Below are 27272 nucleotides of genomic sequence, written 5' to 3'. Positions count from 1 at the left end.
AAAAAAAAAACAGTACTTTAGCGCATCTAAAATCGTTCAAGCCTGCCAGGGAAAGGCCTAGTGTTCATTTCGCAATGTAAAAGCGTCTCAGAATGACAAAATATCGGTAACTTAGAGTATTCCGTGCATGCGCGAGAGTCGCGACTGAGGGAAGCGCCTCGCAACGACTTGCTTCGACAAAAAGAAATTGCGGTGCCTATTTTTGTTGACTGCGGGTACTCGTGAAGTAACCCATTCTTTTTCTGTACTCACAGTGTGCTTCATTCTTTGTTTTGTGCACTCGCTGGGCAGTAGAAGTAGAAGAGGCAAGTTAACAGCCGGTTGCTTTCATGGCGCCCCCACCTGACTCTTACTACAGCTGGTAGCCCTAAAATATATCCGTTGATACTAAGAGCGCTCGCGAGGTTTGTAACGGCTGCGGCCTTTTCTCGCCACATTATCTTGAGTCAAAAAATGGAGACGGTGTCCGCGCATGGAAGTGTTCTTTTTTTTTCACCGAGACAAGTACAGCAAGTGTGCGAATAGAGCGGCTGTTTTCACACCGCCTTTCTTGTCAACACGATTGAAAAAAAATCAGTAAAAGAAAGAAAGCTGAGGCGATGAAACCCCGAGTTAAAGAGATATTCTGGAACTCGCCGACCTCTTCCTCCCTGTGAAGGGAGCGAATGAAAGCAGGAATGAAATGAAATGAAATATGCACTAATGTGAACTCTTGTGCGCGTTGGTTTATCCTGCCGACATAAACAAGATAGTAAACAGCAGGATCGCTGACTATGAAGAACTTGCCATGTTCGACAACGTAACAAAATGCTACTATATTTATACCCTCTAGCGGTGCGATAGATAGCACAGCAAAATAAAGAAGAAAGAAAAAAAGTGCGTGCCAGGATATCAAAATACGTTTGGCGCATCTCGTTCCGTCAGTCCTAGTAGATTTAGAGATGATCTCTTTGTCTATCACAGCCCCGAGAAAATGCTGATACAGGTCAGTCACTTTTTAGATGTTAGTACTTTAATTATTGCCGTAGCACGAAAGTCCTTGTCTTTTCAAGGGAAGCTTGTATTTGCCCTCAAGTTTCGGTGGCGTTGCCATGGTCACGCAAAAGAAACCGCTTGCTCCTAGAGCAGAATAGCTGCCGGAAAGGGCGGTTTCATGAGTTGGCAGCGGCGCCGGCGCCGGACCGTGAGTCATTAGCAAGGATTCCAGCTGCATAGGCTCGCGTTCATGCCACGCGCACAGCCAATGAGAGCCGTTTCGCTTCCAGCGGGGAGGGAAAGGGCGTAAAGGGTTGCGGGCGTGCTGCGCCGGTTTTGGTTTATTTCAGTTCAGTCCCGGAAAACGGATGGGACAGCCAGGCCTTGTGCGTGCCCCCGAGAAACAGGCAGCCTTCGACGAACTGCGGCGAGACCTCACCCGTGAAGGGCTCGCCAGTTGTTAGATTTGCCAGAGCCCAGGCAATCCGACAGCAACGAAAAGAATATCCTGAGCTGAGGGAGCGGGAGGCCGAAGCAATCCGGCACCGTTACCTGTGGGTTACTTAACCGTGACGAAGGTCATGTGCACGAAGAAACATATACAGTGCATGTGTTTCTTCCCCTCAATTTGCGGTTTGGCATATTCTGGCCTTTAATGGTCAGCTTGGGACTCCCAATGATACTAGTAAAAGAATGTGCACAGCGTACGCAGGGCTGGTTCTTCATTTTTCACACTGATGAGCTACAGCTACATGACCGTCGTAATGAGCTATGCCACTCGCCCAAAACCATGTACTACGTAAGCCAATGCAGTAGAGTTTTCAGGTGCTCCCTGTCGGTCCCTGCGTGGGAGAAGCCCACTGCGCACTGACGTGCGTCCTGCAGGACGTTTATTAAATTTTGTACAATCCAAATCGGGTTGTCTAAACCAAGGAGGCGATGCCAGACAATGGCGGCCGCGACAAACTTATTCGAGCGCATGGCGACATACTCTAGTGTTAGCGTGGCCGCACTTCAGCCATGCTAGACGACCCCGCGGGATTGCTACAGGAGTCGTGCTTCGTGGTTTCCATCCTTTCCGTGTAGTAATTGACTCTGACTGCGTTCAGGACGACGTAAGCTTCGACAATAGGTGTAGCGCTTACAGTGGTCAAGTCCTCTAACCTCCTCAATTTTGACTTGTAGTCAATGACGGGGCCTTCAAGGTGCAAGCGCCGAAGCGTGCCGATATATTCCACCTACCCAGTGGCGGGGAACCAAGCTTGCTTTCGCAGTGCCATGTTATGGGGTGAATGCGACATGCCTATGTCCAAACACCACAGCATACGCAGTGAGACATGTGCGAAGGTGCAGGCAGCCCGCGATCTTTCTAAACGCGTTCTGCGGTCACCCTCTTGTGTATCCTTCGTGTTGATAGCAGGAACCAAGTGTGCTCGCAGGGTTGTCGGCATTGTGCAAGAAGGTTTATAGGGACCTCGTTGATGACCCTGTAACAGGCCTTTCTAAAGCGATTTACTTGAATACTGCGCTGTCTTACTAAAGACAGCCACTTACTGGTCGGTGCCGGTCCTGTTCGCTTTCTTTTTCACCCCCGATGTTCTTGCACGCGAGAACGACCCGTTCTGCCTCCTTTTCATAACGTTAGCTTCTAGTTTGTTAATTCAGCGAGCCAGATTTATTCTTAGTTGGGTTTTTCATTTGGTCAACACGTCCTCTGTAGTTGCCCAGTGGGTGGTTGTGGCGTTCTCTTGCCGAACGCGAGGTTGCAGGTTCAATTCTTGTCCTCAGTGGCCGGTCTAATGTCGCGGCGTAATGCGGAAAAAAGGATTAAGGTTAAAAAAATTCTCGAGGTTATAACAAATAACGGCGCTTTGAATGCGACGATGACTCCTGTTCAATCTCATATTGAAGATATATGAAGTAAAACGCCTTAATTTAATATTTTATTTTGGCAGTGCGCACAAGTCTGCACCAGTTTCCTATGTGACATAAATTTCGCTAAATGTTGGTGCAGCTATCTCAAACCGTCTAAAATTTATCCCGATGACCTTTTCCTATGGCTTCGAGAAATGATAACGACAGCTTTCGCTTGGTGCAACTCACTGCTTTTTAGGCACAGAATTTGGAGAACATCTCCTTAGATTACAATGGTGATGCAAACAGTTGACGTTTCTCAAAGTACCACCAAGGAATCAGTCTTAAGTGATTGATTTATTGATTTACAGTCAAGGAAGCGAAGCGCACGGGTTATGGGAGACGTTAAAAGAATACGAAATGGCCATCTACTGCTTATGAATAGCCCGTATGTTGAAATGGGTGCGCACGTCAACCTCTCTATGCCGAGCGTATGGCCTATCGGCTCTGAGTAATAATGTGGTTCACCGGTAGGGAACATTTCAGGTAACATTTCAGTACGCGCTGCTTTGAGAATTGATTGTGGTGCTATGTACGATGTCGATCCCCGTATAATTTTTTTCTAATTAGAGACTGCGTGAGTTATCATTTGATTTTATTCAAGGGCTGCCCAGTAAAATATCTACTTCAGGCCGTGATGCATTTCTCTTTCGCTGACGTAGTTCAATGAACGCAAAATGGCTGAAGAGAAAATACTCTTTCTTTTTTTTTTTCGTCAGACTATTACCAGGCGCCTATAAGAAAGTTCGACCGCATACACGGGCAACGGAATGATCTCATTTACTCCCAGCTTGCTGTATTTTCTGCTTCTGTTTCGTTTTACAAAGTTTCCTTACTTTCTCGGGCAACATTCTTCCATTAAGTACAATATTTCTGTTTTGTATTTCTTATAAACTTGAAAAAGAAAAAGCTGAAAAAAAAAAAACGCTGATCAGCGTACTGAAAACGGGAATCTCATTTTCTCTTGTGATGTAGGGACACAGCCTCGTGCGCTCATGTCTGTTAGACACAGGTAAGAAGAGAATAGATACAAAGGAAAATCTCATTACAGATTGGTAATAGCGAGAATGCCAAGATAGTGATAATGAGAAGTTGTCCGGGCTAAAACGAAAATGAACGGATCCATTAACGTTGCCGTAGAGACCGGGGAATTTGCTATAATAAAAATGTTTCAACAACCAGCAAGAAATTGCACTGCTCCGACGAGCTTGTGACAAGCATGATATTTCTCTCCTGGGTGCGCGTTTAACGAGAAGTACTCTTCACCGAGTCAAACCAATTTTATGGCCTTCTGGTTTTCTGGGTCGATACCGAAGATAGCGTATTCTAAAGAAACGCCGCCAAAAAAAGAAATAAGTGTGGTTCACAAGACTTAGTGTAGTCTAAAGAAACGCCTATTTTGGTTTTTCAAAGCACCAGAATGCCTATAACCGTGTTTTACGCTCCGAAACTTTGATGAATGCAGCCGATTATTACCACGAATATTTTGCCGCTGTTAAGTTTGTTATTAACAAATTTGCAGTGGACAGCAGTGAGAAGGGGTCAAACTGCGCAACGCGAAGATACAATTAAAGGTGACTTAGCATAACTGTGCGCACACTTGAAGCTTTTTTTCGAGGCAACTTCGAGAAACTGAAGGTTGAGCTTATTTGGACGTTCAGGAAATGTCCGCCACCATCTCTGACAGATCAAGTTAATTCGAAACTTCGATTGGTCTGGGACAAAAAATACTCGCGAGTTTTCGGTACTAAAATAACTGTCAACGATGCTGACCAGCGAACATTCTGCAATTCAAGAGGGTATTGAAACATTGAACATTCCGAAGTACAAATATATGCCCCTAAGTTCTGTTTATGTCGAGCGTTCTTTTTACATGCTATCAGTGAAGACAAGCGCTACATGAAACCCGAAAATCATAACAAACTGCTTGTTTTAAACCGAAGCCTGCGACAGCCACACCAAGAGTTTGGCGTGTGGCGTGGTTGCCCGGCTTTGAGTCAGAAGATACCTCGCCGTTTACATTTGCGGATATATATATATATATATATATATATATATATATATATATATATATATATATATTGAAGTATTGGGAAAGCATTCGTGAAGTGGCTTATACGGGGTATCCCAGCTAACTTTAGCCAGAGTTTAAAAGTAGGCGAATGGAATGTAGCTGGACAGAACCAAGGTAATGTTGTTTGCCGTCGCTTGTAAATACTCGAATTATTTTTTTAAATTTCACCTAATTAGATAGTTTGTCTTAAGTAACTAATTAACTTCTCAAATATTACATAGATGAAAGGTATCAATGAGAAAATTGTAGAGCGACGTGAAAAACTCCAGAATACGGCTTTATGTTGCCTAATACATGCTACATAAAAGTGTTTTTTCGAGCGTGAAAGAAGCCCGCAAATGCACGCAAAATTGCCGCGCGACTGGCCGCTCGAGGCACTTTGCGTGTGTATGATGTAACCCTTGTAGGCAGAGCAAGTATGCCTATCTCTGTATTGCGTAATAAAAAGAAAAGGAAGACATCCTACATCAAACCTGAATATACAATGGCAGCTCACAAAGCATCTTAAGCTCATCGATCTGTGAAATATATTAACGCGATAGCATTAAGGGCCCCGTGTCGCAGAAAATCAGCCATCGGCGTCCAGCGTCACACTTCGTTTCCGTAAAAAGAATTTCGAACCACACATTCCCAACCACACAGACCCTTCGTGTAGCGCAACGAAGTTTCTGAACTAATTGAATTTTTCAAGGTATAACACGTCAGAAAAATTGTAAAGTACGACTTACACACAACCTATAGACATGATAGCGTCGGATTGTAATTTGAATATATGGGAAAACATAATTCTCTTAGGTGGCAAGTAAAAAAAAATAAAAGTCCCTTTCTTAAGAAAGGTGGTTGAACGAGAAGCTTTCCCCCAATGCGAACTAAATCAAAGTCCAATGCCTACGACAACGCAAGGAACCCAAGAAATGGTGAGAGACCCGATGCTATGCATATGTGATTTGATTGCTTCGTTAGGATTGTATTTTTTTTAACGTTGAAGTCGAATGAAGCCACATTTCGTTAAGTTGCATAACCTATATTTTACATCATGTAGCCGTTCATGACGCGCGCACACTCACACTTTCACGGACGACTCTACACTTGCACAGTATTGCCGTGTGATCGCTGTGGTAGACGGTCAGAAGCTGTGCCATCGTAACGTGACATAGCCTGCTTGCAAACGTGAGATCAACGCAGGGACGGAGTTGCGCCGTGGGTCTCTGTAGCGTCTTCCGTTTCAAAGAGTAGCGATCCAGCGTGAAACTGTCGATCTATTTGCGTGCTCTTTCGCCACATTGCTATTAAAGTCACCGCATACAAGGACCGGCGTACTAGTGGCTTTATGGTCTTCATCGTTTCTGCCAGGAACCTTTCTGCGTCACAACGAGACGTATTCGGTCTGATGTACACGCTGACGATCACGACACTAGTAGGCATCTTGACTGCACAAGCGTCTCCCATATGGCTTCTGCGTGCCGTTGCCGACACGTGGGATCGGCCTTACGGGCCCGATCGCGCTTGCGCTTACGTTCGCTTATGGCAGCCTCTTCTGCCGTGCGCTGCACCCGCGGTCTACACATGGTGGCGGCCGGCAAACATTGCGTGATGCGCTTAATGCAATGCACGTATATACAGTCTGTCTGGGCAGCGTGGTGTTCGACCATCTTTCTTTAAGAAAGGGGCTTTGAATTTTTTGTTTCCCTAGATCCTCAAACGGAGCCCTTGTTTACGCGCGCTTGCTGCCTCCGATAAGCAGGAACGTTCAGTTAAAAGCGACAGGGGTGTTGTCATGCCTAGCAGACACGACTTGCGCTTCGAGTTAACTTTGTGCGAATGCGCTACTCTTGCTGAGCTCGTCACTTCGCGCCGTTATCAGGCACTGGCCGGCCGGCCAGTCGACATTGGCGCGATACTGCGAATATAAGCGGTAGTGTTCTACGCAGATGTATAAGTTGACTTTCGTGCAGTGCGTTTTCGGTGCTCACGGACGTAGCAGTGATACATGGAAAGGTTCGCCTTAAAACCTGAACCCCTATTCCAACGTTTCTGCCATTCATAGAGCGGCAATGGCTTCCTAGATTGGCGCGCGCCGGCGCGCGCAAATCTCGAAGGTCATAAAGCAGCGCGCCCAGTTCCTTGCAACACCTCCAGATGGCGCTCGCCTCCACCGAAACGCAGCCCACGCAAGATGCCGCGTTTCTACCAGAAAGCTCGCCTTCGTGCATAGCGTTCGCCACCAGCGTTTCCCAGTAAACATTACAGTTACATAAGCTGCATTTTCCGGGAACCGTGAGAAGCAGTCAGGGATGTTTGAATGCTATCGCGTTCCACTTCTAAAAGTGAAGCTTAGCGTCCTTCAAGTTCTTTTTTTCAGATTCTTTGATTTATTTACTTTGTTTGATTAAGCCAATTGGTATGTTCCACTGTGGCTGCGCCCGTTCTTGGCCAATCTTCCAGAATACGTGTGTTCCATGTGTCACTGAGGTGGAAAAGAATACGTGTCGTTATTTTCTGTGCGCCCACCTGTCATCGCCGTGTACCTTCCTCGATAAGCATCATGCATCGCCTTCGTCCTCGTGAAATTGCTGCTAATACATTTCACACTGTGCGTCCGCCGCATTTGGTGCTTATTTCGGCATAGGGGGCGGCAGCTGGCGGCAAGGGCGCATGGAGAACCCGTTTGTGTTCATCGTCCAGATAGCCGCAACCCTACTGCTGATAGCGGCAGACCGTGGCCTCGGTGAGAGACGAAGCCTACAGATGAAAAACGCGCATGCTGGGCATCCACTTCCGGACCGATACACCGCCGAGACAGTTCTGCTGGCACCGTACAGCAAGAGCCCATTCTATCAGCACACTTCATCGACCACTCCGAGCGCCAGTTCTAACTTCAACTCCACGTTGGTGGCGCGTCAAACGCCCTGAGCCATAAGAAGCGACGACATGTTTCCGCGGGCCATAAGGCGTGGCAGCTGGCCGCAAGGGCACATAGATAACACGTTTGTGTTCATCGCGCAGGCAAGAGAACACATTAAACATTGCAGGTATTCCAACGAGCTTCGTTTAAATGTGCTGACGTGCCCTGAGCTGCCGTGTGAACTAATTTTTTATACGGTGCATCTCGTCAAATTATTGCTATTAGCGGGAGTTATAGTAACAAGCAAAGGTACTGATGCACCTGAAATTTCTCGGCAACTACAACAAATTCTGAAGGATCTAAAAGAAATGAAGGAACAGTGCCTTATCGCAATAGACAAGAAGCTGGAGCAACTTACAACCCTAGACGAAAAGATTTCGTCTTGCGCGGAAATGGTCACTAACCTACAGAAAGTCGTTGCAACGCTTGAACCAAGACTAGATGACCTTGAAAGAATCGCTTCAGACGATCAAAGTTAATTGTGTATGGTGTGACAGAAGACGGCAAACAATATGAAGACACACTAGAACTTGCATTAAATGAAAAAATGTCAAAAATGTCCTGAAACTTGAAGCTGTAAGTATCGAACGCGTTCAAAGATAAGGCAGGCCAGATACCATTAAAACAAGGGCAATAAATTTTGAACTTCTCGATTTTAGAGACAAAACTAGAATCTTGAGGAATTGTTTCAAACTAAAGGGATCGGCTTTTTCGATCTCCGAAGATGTTTCGCCTCACGTACGAGATTTAAGAAGAAAGTTGTGGAATTCTGCCAAATCAAGGAAACATTGCGGTGACAAAATGAACCTGGTTTATGATAAACTGCGAGTAAATGGCGATATGGTTTACTGGGATGAGGAAAATAATAATATAGCCGCTTTGAAGTCTGGTTGCGCCAACCCTGATCCAAAAAACCAGCCATGCGGCTCTTGAAGCCTGCATTTCCGCTGAACTTGATATCCGACTTATAATTTTTGAACGTAAATGCCCGCAGCATATTGAGACAAAAACCGATTCTATTGAAGCCTTGCTTCTCGCATACGAACTTGACTTTCTAACGCTAACAGAAACTTGGTTAACATCTGATATCAAAGATGTTGAGATAGCCCCTCCCAACTACGCTATCATCCGGAAAGAGCGGACGACACGAGGCGGAATCGTGGCCATTCTGGTAAAGAAAGAAATCCCGTTTTTAGTGGTACCCGATGTTACGGACGTTGAGGTTATCATTTGTAAACTGCGTTTCGCAACCCACACTATAGTCTTCGACTGCGGCTATTGCAGGCATTCCTCCGGCGTCGACAATATGCGCCGGTTGCATGAATACACTGAGCAGTAAGCATCAGGGTCAAGAATAATAATCGCAGATGATATTAATGTTCCTGAAGCGAACTGACAGATAAGGTAGCATCATCTCACCCTGTGTGGATGTGTTACGTGGTTTTATCTTATCGTTCAGCCTTACTCAATGTGTAACTGAATCTACACGTGAACAGGGATCCAGCTGTTCCACACTATAGATCTAATATTCCTGAGCACTCACTTCATAAATGACGAAACTAAATTAAGTTTACTAATTGGTATTTCTGAACACAAAATCACCGATTGCACTACACCCCTCCATGACGTCGTTACTTCTCAGAAAATCGTCGCTTGCCCTGACTGCAGCAAACCTAATGACACTAGTATGCTTGATTACCTGATTCATGAATACGATTTGTTCTTGCAAGTTTCACATAACAGCAGTGCGGACATCGATACATTGTGGCTCCCGTTTCACGTGATTATATACTATTGTATAACTATTTACATACCAACAAGACAAAATAAACTTAGTAAGCGTAATCCATGGATAACGCGTGAAGTTAGTTATACATGTGAAACGCAAAGTAAACCGAATGCGAAAACTGCTGAAAACTAACCCTTTAGTATTTACGCATGACAGTCTCAGTGCAGCTATCCAACGTATGAAATTAAAAAAATTATACAGCCATACAGTTCTACTTTACTAATACAATGACAAACGTTTAGAAAACTGCTCCCACGAAGTATTAGAACTACATTAACCAAAAGAATTATAACGACAACGGAGTCTCAAATGAAGATTTTAGAAACTGTGCTAACTTGCTTAACCACTACTTCTGCTCTGTTTTCACAGAGCACAACGGCACACTATCACAAGCCGGCTTCTCTAGAAATAAGTCACTAGAGCCGCTTACACTAACCGAAACAGGCATACTTGAACTACTGCTTACACCCAAAGAAAACAGCAGGGCCTGATATTATACCAAATGCATTCTTTCGCAGGCACACTGAGTGGATGGCTAAGTAGAAAATAATTTTTAACAAATCAATGTCATCAGGCACTCTCCCTAAGGATCGGATAACAGCTAAAGTGAAACCAATTCATAAATCAGGACGTAAAACAGAACCCGCTAGCTACAGGCCAATCTCACCAACATGCACAGTCTGCAAACTACTAGGACGTACTATCTTAAAGCACATAATCAAACACCATGAACAGGAAGAAATGCTAGCAGATTGTCAGCATGGTTACCTCAAAGGAATTCGCGTGGTTACACAATTAATTGAGCGTCTTCACGATGTATCGTTAAGTATTAATCTACAGAAACAAATGGATCTAATCATCCTAGACTTTTCAAAAGCTTTCGATAGCGTAACACATAAGAAATTAATTTATAAACTCGAAGTTACCTTGATAAAAGAACCTATTCTCAACAGGATCAAAGACTACCTCACTAACAGCACTCAATTTGTAGAAGTTAACCAGCAATATTACACAAAACCTAGCATAAGATCCGGAGTTCCCGAAGGAAGGGTTCTGGCTCCTGTTTAATTTCTCATGTGCATTAATTATCTGCCTTCTGATACTCCTGTCATTGTTACTTTTTTCTGACGAGTCTATTCTGTACCAGGTAATTAATTCTCATAATGACCATGTAGCTTTAAACAACGTCTTATCACTTCTGTACAAATGGTGTATCGAATGGTAAACGACCTCGAACATTTTTATTTCGGCGGCTTGAAAGAAACAGCTTAGCTGGAAACTGGGTTGCGATTCTGTAAGGTCATACAAGCCTGCAGTCTTTTTTGAATTCTGAAACTGAAAAAAAAAAATAAACAGCGCCATTGCTGCTCGCCGGCAGTGACGCTCGACGTAACGCGCGGTTCCTCGGCCTGACCACTAGGTGGACAGCTGGCCTAGTTTCGGCATCTGGCAAATAGCGTCGCCATGTTTCTGGTGGCCAACGGCAAATTAAATACATTTTACGTATTTTACTCTATCTTTGAAACCTACGAATGATTAAACATTAAGAAACTGGGTGTAGAAGAAATGAATGCGTCGTTGTATTTTCTTTTCTGGCGTGCTTCCTTGTATTTGGTCGTTTCATGCGTTGCGTCAACGAACGGCGCTGTCGGTGGTTATCACTTTGACTGCCATTCTGTTCGTCTGCTCCTGGGGCTTTCTGCACACGTGCACGCTTTTGCAGGCTATTGTGGGCTGCAAGATTTTGTTCCTGTATCGCCCAATGTTCCAGCAATTTGCGAAAAACATAAGAAAGGCCACAAGATGTTCTGAGAGGCTCTGTGGTGGGCTAGCATGGGGATGGACAGCGGATCCACTTTTTCCGCTTGCAAGGGAACGAAAGGTAAGCACGCTTTTTATCCTGTTATGTACCAAATTGCCGCTAACCTTATGGAACCGGCTACGAAACGAACGCAAGGGTCTTCCAGCGGTACATTTGTCTGTGGTGTGTAAATACATTGAAGCTACGTATTGACAGCAGCTCCCGAGTCAAGTGAGTGCTAGCTGAGCCTCTGACGGAAATTGTGCACCGTCATATGTCGGCGACTGCTGTTCGCTTTATGTAAGAATAAGAGAAGTTATATTTTTTTAGTGAAGATCTTTGAATGCTTGCTGCACGGACGAGGGGGTCAGGTTAGAGAACATTGTGCTTGCGTATTCTTGTTGGTTAGACATTGCAAGCTACCTAGGACTTCACAAGGGGCGGAAACCGACCGAAGGATCACTGTGCTGGCGACAAAAGCACTGGAAGCGATGTTTTCTTGGAGTTGCCTGCTACGGTGTTGCGCGCATTTTACGTCTTACGTAGCGAAATGTGTCCCAAAAAATATTAATAAGATCGCGTACTTGTGTGTTGTTTAACCGATATTCGTATGCGATGGGCGATGTTCGCAGTTATTATTTGAGAACTAAGCAGACGAGCAGATCTTGCTGAGAACGAGCGCATTTACATTCGCGTCAAGTCGCGTACCCACGCAATGCGTACGAAGGCGCTTATACATGAGCTCGTGTACAGATGGAAGCGAAATTATATTCATTTAACCTTTGATCTGTGTGCCGGCAAAATTATTTTTTTTTTGTCATACAATAGTGCTCGACCACTCACGGTGAGTACGACACTTCTTACCATTCGAAACCACGCCGCTTCATTAACTATTAAAATTTGGGAAGTAAGAGACAGAGAAAGCGTTGGGACAATGTGCGATTACTGCGAGGGAGCTACTGCAGCAGGTTAACTGTGGTCTTTAGCAATTGTCGAGTCGTACTGACTTCCAAGAGCCGTGTCTAACTCAGTGGGTAGCAGCTCAAGTTATCATTATCATCGGATACTCATTATGGCTGAGACATCGATGCGTCCAGTTTGAATAGCGTCAGTCATGCTGCGTTATCCGGTAGGGCACCGTCAGACAGCCACGAAATGTGAGTACCGCTTTTACTAGAGGAGCGTGTGGCAACGATAAAAGTGCCATTAACTTTTGCACGTGCGCGATATCTCGCAGTATTGTTTTCTCACGTTGTTCTAAAAGTTAAGTGCTCATATTGACTTTTGTGTCAAGTACTACGAAGCGGCCTTTTTTTGCGCTGTTGCCTACGGCTGCCAGTAGTTCGTTCAGGTCACGGGAAGTTCTCGAATCGTCTGTGTGTAGCATATTTTGTTGTACAAAACGTGTTGCTGAATCCCGTCGGAAATGTACGTGAAAGGTATTCGCCAATTGCTGGCGCTTATTTTGAAAGGTATTTCACCTTCTCACCGCATTACCCACGCCTTCTCACGAAATAAATTTTTAAGGGAACGACGCGGAGTAATCGGACAGGTGTTCACCTTTGTTGGAAACCACATTTTACGCACTCTGATTCCATATCAAGTACACAGGGTTCCTTATGCGAGTTATGGCGGAGTGTTTATCAGCATAGCATCTCAACCTACAGCCCCTGACAACGCACAAAGATATTCGAGACAAGACACTTTAATCACATACCCGTGCCAACGTATCGCAATTACTGGTCGTGGTCTGAACCACGACGCGTGTTTCAGCGCGAGAGAATATCTGTCTGTACAAGAACGTACTCGCCACGAAATTACTATTGAATGCTACACGTTCAAGCAATACATTGGGGGGGGGGGGCGACGTGGTGCTAGTGCGGGCTTCTGTTAGCCTGCCATCAATCGTTTTCACGGGCGTCGCCTTTTCAATCTCGCCTGTCCTTACCTCGCGGCGCCGCCTCACTCGTATAATCCTTCATAAGCCATCAGCATCCATCACTACCAATAACGAACACAACAAACAGCGACGCGAAGGCATTGTCAATGAAGCTGAAATCAATTTTATGAAATTTTGTTGGAATAATTCTTCGTGAACGCTCCCTTCCACTTAATGCATTCGGGGTTTCCATGAAAAGGCTACAGCACACCATAACACGACACCGTTTGACACTCGTGGGCCCTGATGTGAGGACGACAGTCCGTATAATGTTAACGCTGAAAAGCGGAGCGTTCCGTAGTTCGTTGAAGGTAGGCCAGGAAGGGTGCACCCGGCTCGCCCCTCAATTCTAAGTTTCAAAGAACGACATGTTTTGCAGCAAACATGAAGTAAATGCGATATGGCAGACTCACAACGATGCGGAATTATGGTCGTCGTTCCGCGTATCTAAGGCCCGCAGAGAACGCCCTACACATGTGAAACTGTAGGTGGAAAACGAGAGTTGAAAAGAACAGCTGCGGCGTCTTTCACACCAAGGGAATGCCATCCTGAATAGAATGCTAGGAGGGGCATAGCATCAAGTGGTTTGATGGCTTTTCGCTATCAGCTGTATCTCAAATGAGAAATTAGAAGAATCACTGAGCGTTTCTTATACGCGTCCTTGTTGATTTGCATTAGACTCACGTTCAGAAAACATGTATATTAAATGCTGCTCGAAAACCGGGCTGAGAGCACAATTCTCAGCGAAAGCCAAATCCATGGCCGGGGTCATCTGTCTTGTACGCACCGTGCAAACGCCTGGAGCAGCTGCCACTTGATGCCGATAAAAGTTATTTAGTGTGAGTCTGCCTGGCCTTTAACCGCTCACACGGTCGCTTTCTTGGCTTTGTGGCGTATCTGTCTCTTCGTCTCCTAAATTAGACCCTGGCCAAATCCGGGCGTCAATTCCAACAGCGGCCGTGTCACTCACACGCGCGGTACCACTGGCGCTATAACGGCATCGCATAATGTCGGTCAGTACATGCCAGTTGGTTTGACATGACGATGGCATCTCGCCGCGCACTGCATAAAGTGCACCTTCTTTGCTAAATTTGATGCCTGCACCATAATATCCCGGTATCTTAATGAATGATTAATGCTCATTATCGAGGTGAAGTCGATATATGACGGTATATCAAAATGTTTGAGAATAGCGTCCCTGACGTTGACAGAAAAAAAACTATGGTTTTTGGATGCGTAACGAGTGCAATGTGCCTGTCAGGTCTCACGTATGACCCCTGAGATGACGTGATAAGTGACGACCTTATGTTCGAATAAACAAGGTGAAAGTTGAGCTACGTGTGTCTCGTCTTCACCTAACGGCCTCATTTTTCAAGCCCATTTTCACCATCATCACATAAGGCTTCGACTGCTACTGTTGCGGAAAAAACGTGTCCGTTTTGCGAAGTCGAGAATTATTCAATAAACATTTCGTACGTTTTCTGTTGTCCGTTGCTCAATAATACTTATGCGAATATAGACATTTTTCTCTGCTTAACTTTTGGTTGCCGTATAATGGTATTTTTCAACTTGAAGCCCGTCACAAGGGGGTAATTTCCCTATCAAGCTTAGTCTTTTTGTCACGTGGCTTCCTCATAAAAATGCATGGACAAGCCGATGTTTCTCCTCTCCCGGCGCCAACATTGCTCACACAAAACAAGCCGTCGAAGGACACTTACGACGCTCTCCATTGCAAAATATGAATATGTTATCGAGGTGTGCTCGTTGCGCTTGCGCCAGTGTGGCTGCGCAGGGAGTGAAGCTGGCCCTACCAAAAACACTCCTGGGGCCGTTCCAAGTGCTACTCTTCTCCCACTGAGAAGTGCAGTCGGCACAAATAAATGTGTACACATTTGCATATCTAGGTCCAGGTATCATCTGGCGGGTTCATTGAAGACCTTCATCTGGTGTTAGGAACTCGCGACCGCTATTCAGCAATGAATGCTAACATATTTCACCGTCAATGAGTCACTTACTTGGTGAGCCTGAGCATGGTGTAACAGTGGTCATGTTCCAAAACCAAACATTGAAAGAACAAAATCTACACTGCATACGTCCATGTGAATCTTGAGCTGCGTCCTTTCACTAGTTCCGCAAGAGTAATAAATTCCAAGAATATGTTCTTAGTCTCTGTACCCGAGCATCGTTGTATTTCTAGGCGTGAGCGCTGTGACCAAAGGATGCTACAGGCGCACAGTGTTGCTGAAACTTTATCTGTAAGCATCATGGGCACCAACTGCTGATTGCTCTCTATTCCATTCCGTTACTTGACGCGTAGAAGAGCTGAACAATGCGCTAATACTTCGCTTCAACAGCTTACTCTTGTTTTGGTGTACAGGGCCTTAAAAGTTATACTGCCGGCATTTTAAAGCTAACTTTCCACTGCCTCTTCGTCTTTCCCGCTACTGCTGCCGCAGCTGCTGCTGCTGTCTTGCTGAGTGTCGGTACCAGACCTCGTGGAAATAAGCACCGGATATAGTGCAAATGGAGGTGCTCCGGGGTGGGGAGGGAGGCAGGGGGCAGGTGATGGAGACGTAAGCGTGTAGGTGAGCTTGAACACAAGCACACCGTCTTCGTCATGTCTTCGTCACCATTTGATCGTCTTCATGTCAATGTTGTCATTCTGTCATTGTCCTGCCGTAATTACCGTTCCGCTGTCTTCGCTCTGTCGACGTCATCAGGCACTCCGCAGCCATCATTCTGTCCTTACTGCGCCAAGGATGTTATGCACGTGTCACTATTCCGCAGTATCTTACCATCATCATCATGCCGTCTTAATCCCGCTGTGTCATTCTATTCTCAACATGCCGTTGTCTCATCCTTCCATCTTCATCATGCTATCGTTGTCAATGCGTCGCCATGCAGTCGTCGTCCTGCATTCGTGACCGTAGTGATTGCGCCGTCATCATACTGTCGTCGTCATTCTATCAATGTCATGACATAATCGTCATTCTTTCTTCGTCATTCCACTGTCGTCCTTCCGTCATCGTCATACCACCGTCGTTATGCTATCGTCATCATGCACTCGCACTCATTGCGTCGTCACAATATACTCATCTCGTCATTCACATTGTCCTCACGTCTTCGTAGTCACGATGTTGTCGTCATTACATCATCGTTGTACCTCAACATCTTTGTGTTGTATTTGTAGCGGCACTCCTTCCGCTCGCGTCACTGCTGCGCAACGTGAATCACGTCTGGACCACCAATTCTAGGCAGCTGGGCGATGCAGGTCGTCTACCATTCACTGTGTGCAAACGCGATTAACAGCAGCCTCTGGCCAACGGTAGCCAGCAAACAGTAAGCAAGGCTGGCATACTGTTCTTCGGACCCAGTAGCCTGGAGTGTTCTTTTAGCTCGCATCTAGCTGATCGCACTCACCCTCTGCGGTCACCGTGGTCATCTGATACTAGCGCCGCTACACATTCACGCACTCGTCGTCATGCAGTCGTAATTCTATCGCCGCCATCCAATTATCGCCATGCGTCCGTTGTCATTCCCTAGCCGTCATTGTGTCCCCGTATGACGTCGTCAATCCAGTGTTGTCCTCCTCTGTCGTTATGGTGATGTCGCGCCCTCGCAGTCATTCCTTCGTCACCATGACATCGTCGTCTTCGTGTCATCGTCAGAGAGTAGGTGTATTCTTGTGATCACTACTACGGCCAGCTCATTCACACCATGGCGTCATCGTCATTCCATTGTCAATATGCCATGTCGTCATCCCAGTGTCCTTATGCTGGCATTATTTCATCGTCTTCATGACATCGTCGTCATTGTGCCGTCGTCATACAGTCGCAGCCAGAGTCGTTCCATCGTCGCATTCGAGTGTCGTCATTCATCTCTCCTGATGGTTTCAATTGTCGTCATGCGATTGCTGTCATCGTGTTCTAGACACAGCTATTATCATGTCGTCCTGGTCCTTGCATAGTCGTCATTATAGTGGCATCGTTCCATTGTCGTCATGTGGTTGTCGTCATTCAATCATCGCTATGCGTCGCATCCGCATATGCTTGCGCTACAAGCTATGTTCAGTAAAGCGCTTCCTAATTAACATGTATCCAACTTCTTAGTTTGCTCTAAAGAGAAAAATGGCAGATGAAATATCAGAATTCTCAGCAATGTCCGGTAAGACCTTCACTAAACCTGTGCCCACAGCGCGTCAGATCTTCATACCTTTTTCATAAGTCAGCCAGTCAAGGACATCTAAGTGACGACAATGAACGTGGGAGGAGTTGGTCTATATAGGAAAACATTTTCAGAGGTCTTGCTTTCGCTGCATTAATGGGTAAGTCTTTCCTTTTCGATGAAAGAAGCTCTCTGAATTCGTTGTGCGCTGCGGTAAATCAGGGTCTTCGATAACATCAGGCACAGAGAAGCACAAACAAACATATCAGCGCATCGTGGAGTCTAGTACCTCTTTGCAACGCAAGTCACGTCTCCCAGGCGTCATTGAAGCCAGTTCTTCACCGCGAACATTTCTTAAGCAATAGATTCAGCGCTTTCAATTTGTTTTTAGCGTATTTTCCTTTCCACTGATTCGCAAATTGCTCCTTCAATTCAAGGAGGGCGCACAATGAGAATCTTCCCTGAGAAGGCAGCTCATCAACTCCAAATCGGGAACACGAACATTGTTTAGTTTGTGTTGTTCTCCTTCCTCTGAAGAGTCTGTTCCTCCAGGGCTTTTGAGGAAAAGCAGAGAATTCGCAGAAGAGGAACAACTGGCCCGGATTAGCGCAATGTTCTAAGCCTGTACATATGAACACGGTCTACAGGCCAGCGAGATAGGGTGTGAGAATGATGAGTGCCACTTCAATTTGGTGCGCTGATTTCCGTTTCGATGCAAGTCCTTCTGCCTTCCTACCATTTGACTTCATTTTGTCTTCTTCCCCATGCAGTTTTGCAAACCGGACTTGTTATAAACTCCCTGCTAGTCTTTTGTTCCGGTGGCTCTTCGACTGCTTCCCGTCTGATACTTGAAAATGTACGCAAAAATTGTCTTACGTTTTTTTTGTATCAATAATACCTGAGCACAATGCCACGAAATAGTTTGTCGTAGTGCGCGTTTACTTTATATACTAAAGAAACAGGAACACAATGCTTTGACAGAAAAAGGCAGAGGTTATATTGTGCCACAATTATGTGGCGAGACATCCATTTTAAACAAGTGTATATATATATATCGCGACAGGAGTGCTTCAGAATATGTGCACGTTTACGATTGTATGTCCTAAGCCCCACTCTGCAAGGCAAAAAGAACGACATCCATTGGATGAGAATAACTTAGCGCAAGTGAGTGGAAGACCAGGTGAAATGGCTGTTTCATACGACCAGCGTACGGGCTTGTCACATGCTGATGCTGTATTCCACGCGCTTGTTTAAATGTTGGTTTCTGGAGGGGCGCGCAAAGCAAGAACGATCATAATGTAAAGAGTTTACTTCAGGAATTCTGAGCAATGTAAATACCTTTCTGTATTGATGTGCAGCTTTGTCCTCGTAATAGTGAATAAGTGCAACTCTTGCAATATTGCTAATTAACAAATTATGTATAAAATTACGGCGAATATGTCAGTACAAAGTTACTCGAGCATTTCTGAAATAAACGTATTAGATTATTCGCGGTGTTCTATCTCTACAATACCTCACTGCCTAGATTTTAAGACAACTCGCTAAATTAAATAAAAAACGCAGTCTCTCGCCTGTAAGCTGCAGCAGCAGTAGTGCTGCTCTAAACACGCTCCGAGCGAAGCAACTCTCATGGTGTCCCACAAACAAATAGGAATGACATGCGCGCCACGCTCGTTGGCGTAAAGAGCCTGCGTGGCTCTTTACGATCTACACAATAGCCTGCGCCGCTGTTAGTGATAAGTTAGCTTTTGCGGATGACATGAAGCTGTCATCAACAATCCCGGGCTAAGACAACAATCCGACCAGGTGCGCCATTAGCACGACTTTAACAGCCGCACAAACGTTATCGACTGTCAAATCGATGCGACGGTTCATTAAGCATGGAGTAGGCCTAGTTCGTTAGCATCGTGTTTGAGAGCTGCACATCTTCCGATGTGCAAGCGGAAGTCAGTTCTGGCTTTTTGTTTTGTTTTTAGAGCCGGTGTTTTAAGCTAAAGAAAGCTACACCCAAGACAGCCCGGCGCGAGGGACTGAAACTCATGTTTTCAAATATGCTCCAAGAACTTGGCGCTAACATACTGGCGGTAAATTTAGTTATTACAAGCTTAAATAACTGATGAATCTCAATTTAATGCGAGCGCGAAATGTACTAAGGGCTTCCTTAAGTCACTGCTACCGTATGGTTGGTTTAAACCGCATAGAGCTCATCAGCTTTCTTTTACAGCCAAGCTGTTTATGTGGACCCTGTCCGTCGTTGTCGGACTTCGATAAAGAAGGACCACGTGACCTAGCAGGAGGGGAAAAGAGCTCAACAAGGGCAAAGGGGTCGAAGTGACTCCCTTTCCCCTGTGAGAACACTATCTTATACGCGAATCTTATACAGTTGTCACATGGTGCATTTTCGGTGATCGAGCAAGATCGGCAGTGGCATCGAATTTATTGACGATTGATTCAACCCTGCCGCGAACGAAATAAATGTTATCCTGGCGGTTTGCGGCCAACAAGCAGTGTCCAGCGATTGAAGCGCGATACTAAAAGAGCGTGAATGCCTGCACTTCTTGCGCCAGCAAGAAGTGCCGGCAGTCACGTGGGCTCCTTTCACGCCGGGAAAAACTTTTATCTAGCACGTATTGAGCAACGGAATGCTCTATCGGAAGTTTTTCGTGTTAGTCTACAATTTTATCATTGACGCTTCTCATCTAATTATATTGTTTGAGAACTTGATTGGTTAATTAATACTAATTATGTAATCAGGTAGAATGCAAAAAAAAAGAAAGTATCTCCAAGAGACGGCAAACAACATTGCCTTGGTTCTGTCCAGATACGTGGCATTTGCATATTTAAAAAACCATTGGTACATGGTAGTTGGGACACCCTGTATAGCCGGGTGTAACGGAATACTCAGAATGGTCACTATATACTTTAAATAAACGTGACTCGAGCAGTCCGTTGTGGCACTATATAACTTGCTTGAATGCTAATCGAATTACCGTCGACAGACATTGTAAGATGGGTTCTGCCATAAATTTGTTTGTTTGTTTTGGTTGCCTGCTTCTTTGTCAAATACTTCCGTCCACCCTCTACGCAGAACTACAAGAGACCATCGCGGTTAGGGCAGTTATTTAAGGGGGAGGGGAAGTGTGTAGTTCTATAAAAACTTACAACGTAAACTAACAATAAAAAAGTAATATGAACTTTACCATTTCTATGGCACTTCGTAAACAGCGTTCAACTCGACAAGCTGCTCGTAACAAAGAGCATGGCATTGTTCATGGCCGCATGACACGAATGATCTGCACAGAGGCGATGCCTTGAGTTTTTCACGCCGGTGAACGCACCAGGGCAGTACGGTAACCGAAAAGGTCATTGTTAACCTATATCCACCTATATTTTTCAATGCCTGCCATGTCGCTCCTAAATGCACGGGGACCAGTAGTCCACTGCCGCGGCACCACATTTGCAGTCCTTTTATGCATCTTGTTGTCTGAGCTGCAGGGATAAATTTAGCTGAGAATGACGCGCGATCAGGTGCAATACAAGAAAAGTGACATGGCGTTAATGAAGCTCCTAGAAACTGCGACCAAGTACTGATATAAGTGACCAACTAAGTGGCGCTCTCTCGGTGAGTACCGGTCTCGCCGTCGCTTGGCTGGTATTGAGAAGATGCAGGATGCTACGGCACACAAGCGCGAAAAAGAGGCCATGTGATTTATCGTTGCACTAAAACCTCCTTCCTTCACCCCTTGTTTAGTGGGACGCTGTATGACAACTTTTCCCACGTCCCTCGGCCGGCAATACTGTGGCGATGACTGAGGGTGGCAATGGAGCAGCACAGGACAGTGTCGAACATAATTGAACTATATATCTATATTTCTTGATCTAGTAATCAATGAAAGTTTGGTACGCTTTAAAAAGATGACCTTGTTCTCAATTTAATGGATTATCTGGTTGATGCTAAGACGAAATTGAGGCAAAACTAATTTTCTTATCACCAGGCCACTGGACAACGGCCTCTGCTTCCCAGGCAGAATCAGCAAGTCAGCAAAGGACGACGTGCGTACGTGGTTCTTGCACTAGCAGCAACGCTGGTCTCCCATATGTTACTGTCATTGCTCGGACGAGGTGTTGAGCACAACCTCTAGGAAGTGGGACATTTTGCATTCCCATCGAAGGTAGGCTTGATGGCGTAGAAGTACACGCGTCGCATTTGTGAGACTAATACTTCCTTCGAAACATCGATCAACCTGAGAGTTTTCGAAAAATACATCGCATAAAGAGGAAAAGCTGGCCGTTCTGAGAACTTTCCTTCAGGGTAACTGATATTTTATTACGGCACATATACGCACGGGGAACCTTGCGAATAAACCGCAAGGACGAGATGAGACGCAAACAATGCCCACTCCGCTCTTCTTGTCTTGTCTTGTGTCCCTGACAGCGGCGCGTACCCACTATGGGGGATTGGCCAAGAAGCAGGCGGCTTTGCGTGCGGTTAGAAGTATAGAGAAACTAGATTTGAATAGTGGAGCGTGGGATGATAGAACTGTAATGTAGACTTGCAATGAAAATATTGTTAAGAATTTTGATAAAATAATTTACCGTAAAGAAACGAAATAATAGAAACTATAGATAATTGTAGAAAATCAGCAAGGTACTTTTTTTGTCTCTCTAATAAAATTGTAAACTGCAAGAAAAGCATCCCTGTGGCTGGATCCCAGTGAATTCGTCCCAAAATAAAGAATGCTTGTCGAGGTTAGCGATAGGCCAAGTTTGGTAAATGAGTATTTTAATATTTTTCTTTGTCTTACAAAGCGGCGGCACGAGAGAAAATAATGTTTGATAGTTTCAGGTGCACTGCAAAAAGGACATAGAGGGGACATAGCGAGACCAGACCTGTGTAAGTAAAAAATTAGAGGAGGTATACGACATCTCAATTTTGTAAAAGATACTTCCAATTGCCTTGAAGGACACCAATTAATATTCCATGGGAAGCCAAGATGGTGGAATTCAGAACACGGTGTTAGCATGGATATTGCAGAATATAGCGAAATTTCTGTACCTAGCCGCGGTGACATAAGCTGGTGTCGGCAAAACAGATATGATAGGGCCGTTCAGGGATGCTCGCGCGAGTGAATCTGCCATTTCATTCAAGTGCAACCCATGATGTCCCGGTACCCAAAGCAAACATACTTTTCGTAAGTACGGAGGTACCATGGAACTAAATGTTCTTTGAATTGCTGAATTTAAAGATGCAGTTAGTGCTGTGCATGCAGATAGCGAGTCGGTCACGATAACAGCTAATGGGTCTTTTTGGGGGAGTTTTCGGCATGCTAATGTAATCGCTAATAATTCTGCCTGAAATATAGGTGTGAAGTCGGGAAGGCGGAGCGGAGTAGGACCATTTAAAAGATTCAGAGAAGATCCCCACTCCTGCCTTCTCATTGCAAACAGAAGCGTCAGTAGCTATTACGTTGTCAGTGGTTAGCTGGTGTAGGTGGCCGTGAAAGATATTAATTAAATCTCCAAAATAACGTACAGCGCGAAGGACAAGGACAGCGATAGACGACATACACAGCGCTGACTTCCAACAATATTGTATTGCGTTGCCACATCGTGTGTATATATACAAGAAGAGGCATGGGCTCAGAAAGTGTACGACAGTCACATGGGGTGTTCTAACAGCAAGTCATTGAACTAAGAACATGGTCACCTGAAAAAATAAGAAATATAAAAAAATATAAGCATTACGATTTCTATCTGTTTAGATACGAGACTTCACCAGGGGTCAGCGCGATTGAGGGCGCACTAACGCAAATACTACGAAGTTTTCTGATGAAATCAGCTTCCACAATTTCCCGGGTGAGCTGAGAGCTGTGTCTCGCTAAAACTTCAGTATCTTCAAAGAATGGCACGCAGCCGCAGTCCCGACAATGGATGCCCAAGTGGGCCTTGTACAGTGCTGCGGACGTTGTTACAATGTTCTCCTAGTCGATCGTTTAAGCACCTGCCTGTCTGTCCTACATATTTACTGCCGCAAGACATGGGAATTTGGTAGGCTACATTCGTTGTGCACGTCACAAACCGTTTTCTGTGTCCGACAGAATAAGAACTCTGATGCGATTTAGGCGCGTTTCCACGCCTTGTCCTTGTCCTTCGCGCTGTACGTTATTTTTGATCATGAATTGCCAACTAGCCCAAGCAACCACCCTAGTTCTAATTAAATCTCGCCTTGGTAATAGTTTAGCATGATTTGAAAATATGTCCTCGAACTCAATTTTGAGGTCTGGTAAGGCATCATTTGAATGGCAAACTTGGCGTATGGACACATTCAATTTTTGTAACTGTGCTTGCACAAATATTATATGAGGACTGTGGAATCTCGACCAGGATACTTGAAAAAACAGACATTTCAGTGATAAGTGCACACTGCTTTCGTCTTTATAAAAAGTCAAAAATTTTTAAATATGTCTGAACCGTAAGCATGAGAGATCTGCAATCTAGGGTGGGTATTCTGTTGCCAACGTGGCCAGACTGATTCTAGCGCTTCAGAAGTACTGAGAAGCAGGAAGAAAGTGACAGTGCTTCATGCACATCGTTTTTATTCATAAATGCGAGCGCGAAGACGCCCACCTGAAGTAGAAGGCATTTCCTGGTTTTGCATCTTCAATACTTGTTGTTGTTGTTGTTGTAGCCTGTGGCACGTGTGGCTCCTACCCACGATGGGGGATTGGCCAAGAAATGGGTGGATTATTCCAAAATATTATAGAGCATAAATTTCCTAATATCTATGGGAATAGCATTGAATAGGGTTGAATTACCGGCTAAAATAAAATCAGGAAGGTGCTGTTGACTGAGTAATAATTAATTTAAAAGTAATAAACAATAGAATTTAGCAGGGCATTCGCTTACATTCTGTAAGGAATGTTTGGACAGCGAAGCATGCATCCCTGTGGCTGAATCCCAATGTGGACGCCCCGAACGAGAGAATTACTTGGCCCACTGATGCGTGGCGAGCGCCGTTTGAAATTTCATCCTTTTCTATAGAAGCTTAATTTGTGGTCGTTGCTATAGGGCTACAATGTATCCCAAACCTTTCTAAGCAGCGCTACTGGCAGTGTGAAGTGCCCCCAACTTGATTTTTTTAAAAATAAATTCTCTAAACACGTCGAAATTTCAAGCGCTCCCACAAATTCGTTGCGCTTTCTATATTAATTTCCACGAATGAACCGCCGTTTCGTGGTGGCGCCTGCGACAGTAGTGCAAGAAGAAGAGACAGAAGAAGAAACCGCCGTTCATACCGGAACCCTGTGCGCGACGAGATGTCCTCCGAGGAGAACAAGGAAGGCGGCGGCAGCAACGAGGAAGAAGGCGACAACGGGGGCGAGGAAGGGAACTCCGGGGGAGAGAACGCGGGAGGCGAAGAGAAGAAGGACTCCAGCGAGGAGAACCAGGAAGGCGGCAAGGACGAGAAGGGAGAAGGGGGCGACGCCGGCGGCGAAGGAAGCGGGGATGCCGGGGGCGCCGAAGCCGGCGCTGCTGCGGCGGCACCGGGTGGCGGATCGGATACCGCAGGTGGCTCGACCCACCGAACGTTCGCCCTGATCGGCATCGCCGCGGCCATCGCCGGACTCGCCATCCTCATCATCACCCTGGTGGTGCTCGGGGGACAACCCGTCAGTGTCCACCCGGAGCGACCGGTCAACACGTCTAACGACACATTCTTCAACTTGCCCGTGGGAGAGGAGGAAAGCTGGTGGCGCTGACGCCGCTATAGGGGCTCCCTACGCTTGCCACCCCGCTCCCCTTGCCTCTCCCCCCTACCGCCTTTCATCATGCGGTGCTGCTGCTACCACGCTGCCATATACAACGGTTAGCGCCCATGCGCCAGAAAGGCTGCAGTGAGCGCATCCTCGGCAGGGACATTACACGCGAACGGAAAGCGGATTGCGCAGCGGATTGCATATGTGATATCGCGAAGTGATTACTGCGACAAAGTGATTATAGACTCTTGAGATAGCGCTCATAAACGACAAAACAATATGTTTTGTGAGGTTTCACTTTAACCGCGTCAATATAAATCGACGTTACTTTTGGACAAGCGTGCGCGCCTGTGTGGCAGTGTTATTTGTGCAATTTCGTGATCGTTGCGCGAATGTATTTCTGATCTTCACAATAATCGTAAACATCAACATTATAGGCTCGAAAAAATGTAGTCGGTCTATCTTTCTTTTAAACTTACTAGCCTAAAACTGGGATCTTAATTTGCATGCTAAACAGTATTGTGGTACCGTAAAGGTGCTTTCAATTGGGCATTATGGGAGACGAGACAGCCACTAACGGACGCGAACTTGCGGGTCTATATTTCGCACAATTCGGCTTTACTATAGAAAGCCCCGCTATACAACGTACATAATTTTAAACCGGTTAGTGGCAAAATTGCAAAAGGCTATCGAAGCAGGTTATCGTTTCAAGCCATGGCAGCTTTCCAAAAGTGTTTTATAGAACCATGCGGTAAAAACAATCCCTTGAAGAAAAAAAAAAGAAAAGTGCGGCGAAGAGGCACATTTCAGACTTGTGATTTGACACGGATAACTGAAAACACAATCAGCACCAGGTGAAAACAGTGAATAAGATATATAATTGAGATAAGCATAGAAAAAAATTAACTCGCCGTCCCGCCCCTGCAAATGCGGAAAACAGTCATTGCAACTGCTGAGGGGGGTATTCTAAAAAATGCGAAAGCATTATTGCCCATGAAAAAACAAAAACAAAAAAACAGCATTAACATCCAACAGTACCAAAACTCAAGCGACCAAGTGTTGACGTCACGTTCGGCATGATGACGTAACGTGATTTCTTAACGCAGAAAGTTGGGCTAGTTGGGTGTTGATGCATTTTTTGAAATGTAGTTATACTAGCACTAACAAGACTAACAGAAAAAAGTTGGGGCAGTGCAGAGCGCTAGTCCTCTCTCAACTTTTTTCCGTTAGTCTTGTTAGCGCTAGTAACTATGTCTCAGCAAACGTGCTAACGTTCATCACACTAAATGTCGCGTGATGATGTTATCGCACCAAAGGTTGCGTTTGACATCATCACGTCAAACGCTACGTTACATGATACGGGGATCGTCAAGTGACAATATCGCCTGATGACGTCGTCGCGTCAGACGTGACGTGACGCGATGACGTGATCGTCAAGTGATGATGCCGCTTGGAGAAGCAGCATAGTGTACGCTTCCCTCTTCTATGCACTGTATCCGCCATAGACCCACATAATTCTGCGAGCACGCCACCACGAAAAATCCCAACCAACTAGAAGCTAACAGCTTCGCTGTTAAATGTCTAAGGGCACCTGAGCACTTGTGAAGTCGAGTTGTGAAGTCTAAAGCATTCATGTCCAATTGAAAGCCGCTTAGCGGTCCTTCAAGTTTCTCTCTGCGAGCAATGTTTTCGAGTTTTGAAATTACATTAGTGCGGGTTACCCTTTCTGTTCAGTTTCGACCTTAGCATATTGGCTGCGAAGACAGCAATCATTTGGACGATACTGGTGAGAAAGCAAGGACGCCGCATGCAACCGACGTTGCAACGTTGCATGAAACCGAGCAGGCAGCAGCCGCCACCAAGACCGGGAGGCGCACGCATCAGCTAAGCCCATCGTTGGTGAGAGAGAGATACGGACCGTGCGCCGGCTTCCGAAACCGAGACGGCGACATAT

At 45.5% G+C, this 27272-nt stretch overlaps 1 long non-coding RNA gene across 1 annotated transcript in view; it reads left to right on the top strand.

Moving 5' to 3' along the window:
- LOC142581942 (uncharacterized) overlaps positions 1–27272 on the top strand; it is a 105682-nt gene that overhangs the window by 60790 nt on the left and 17620 nt on the right. Inside the window, exon 2 of the long non-coding RNA XR_012828328.1 lies at positions 11381–11539. This is a non-coding gene — a long non-coding RNA (uncharacterized LOC142581942). The remainder of the gene's footprint in view (positions 1–11380; positions 11540–27272) is intronic.

The sequence above is a fragment of the Dermacentor variabilis genome, chromosome 5 (genome assembly GCF_050947875.1).
Source record: "Dermacentor variabilis isolate Ectoservices chromosome 5, ASM5094787v1, whole genome shotgun sequence".
Classification (NCBI taxonomy): domain Eukaryota; kingdom Metazoa; phylum Arthropoda; class Arachnida; order Ixodida; family Ixodidae; genus Dermacentor; species Dermacentor variabilis.
The sequence above is the reverse complement of the archived record's forward strand: the minus strand, read 5'-3'. Positions and strand labels throughout refer to the sequence as shown.